The sequence below is a fragment of the Neomonachus schauinslandi genome, chromosome 11 (assembly GCF_002201575.2).
Source record: "Neomonachus schauinslandi chromosome 11, ASM220157v2, whole genome shotgun sequence".
Taxonomy (NCBI): domain Eukaryota; kingdom Metazoa; phylum Chordata; class Mammalia; order Carnivora; family Phocidae; genus Neomonachus; species Neomonachus schauinslandi.
The window spans coordinates 24180474-24182016 of record NC_058413.1 but is presented as its reverse complement, the minus strand read 5'-3'; positions in this window follow the sequence as shown (position 1 = coordinate 24182016).

The following is a 1543-nucleotide window of genomic DNA, read 5'->3' as shown; positions in this document are numbered from 1 at the left end:
ACAACAGAAATGTGTTTCTGCGCAGGTCTGAGCTCAAGGTTGGGGTAGGGCTGGTTTCTTCTGGGGCCTCTTTCCTTGGCTTGCAGATGGCTGTCTTCTCCCTCCGTCCTCCCGTGGTCTCTCTGTGCACGTCTGTGTCTCACCTCTTCTTATAAGGACACCAGTCATGTTGGATCAGGGCCTGTTCGCATGACCTCATTTTACCTTAATCACCTCTTTAAAGACCCTGTCCCCAAATATAGCCACATTCTGAAGTACTAGGGGATAGGACTTCAGCATATTGAATGGGGGTGGGGCGCACAGTTGAACCTGTAACACCAGGTGAAGGGTGAGCGGAGGAACGGGGTCAGCAGGTAGCCGTGCGCGGAGTCCTCGGTGCTGGGAGGACACTCCTCATCAAGGAGGTGAGGTTGCAGAGGTGGACAGGCCGTGGAAACCACAGCACGAGTCGTAGGTTTATTAATCAGGGCTCTGAGAGGCCATCGGTAGCACTTTAAAATCCCACTGTGCTGTGAGGAAGAAGGAACTGCGGGGGCATGAGAAGAGAAATGGTTTCCTCAGACTTCCTGAATTTCTCGGCCTCGGCACTATAGACATTTCAGGCCGGATGATTCTTTGTTGTGAGGGGCAGCTTTCTGAATTGTCGATGTGCAGCTTTCCTGGCCTCAACTCACAGCCAAAAATGTCTCCAGACACTGCCTGTGTCCCCGGGAGTCGGGGGGGGGGGGCGCAGGGGGAGTGGGACAGAATGGTCCCCTGTTGAGAACCACCTCTTTAAAGGGGACAAGAAGACATGGCGGTTTGGAATGGGATGGTGCCACTTTAATAAAGCACATCGGATGGGTTTAAGGAAGATCTTCAAATTCAGAGCCAACAGGATTTAACTTCTCTTTGCCTTGGTTTCTCCTCATGCTTTTGAGTTCGGTGATATGGTCACTTCCCTGGAGCGCAAGGCCCTGTGCCCCGTGCATGCGTCGCGGAGTTGCTCAGAAGCGCAGAGCGTTCTCTGGTCCTGCCCCTAAACCTCCGCAAGCCCGTGGCTGGCAGGACCACCTGTGTGTCACGGGCGGATATTTAGTGTCTGTTCTACGCCCTCTCATTTGTCAAGTCCGTGTCCCGCCAGCCCATGGACTCTCGGGAGCAAGCACTTTGCAAACTAATCCAACCGATTTTCTGGCTCCGGAAATCTGTTTATTAGAGCAAGATTTCACAGTTGCAGTGACTTTTCCAGGGGGCTTGCCTTCGAGGAGCCAGCTCTACAAAGGCAAGCGTGAGTGATTTCCAAACCAAACAGAATGACAGTTATGTTCTAGAGCCCTGAAGACTTCCCAGGGAGCTTGCTGGTGAAGCCCAGAGCAGTTGTGAGTCAGCAGGTGGAATGGGTGGGCGTTCTGGGTTGTGTATTCCGTGTCTGTCTGGGATCCAGCACCTGGCCATCCCTCCAGGCTTCTCTCCTACGATTCCCCTTCTCCTGCGATTGCTCTTCCCTGAAGGTGGTGAATTGGTTTCAGTTTTTCTCAGGGTTGGCGGTGGTGTTTTGGAG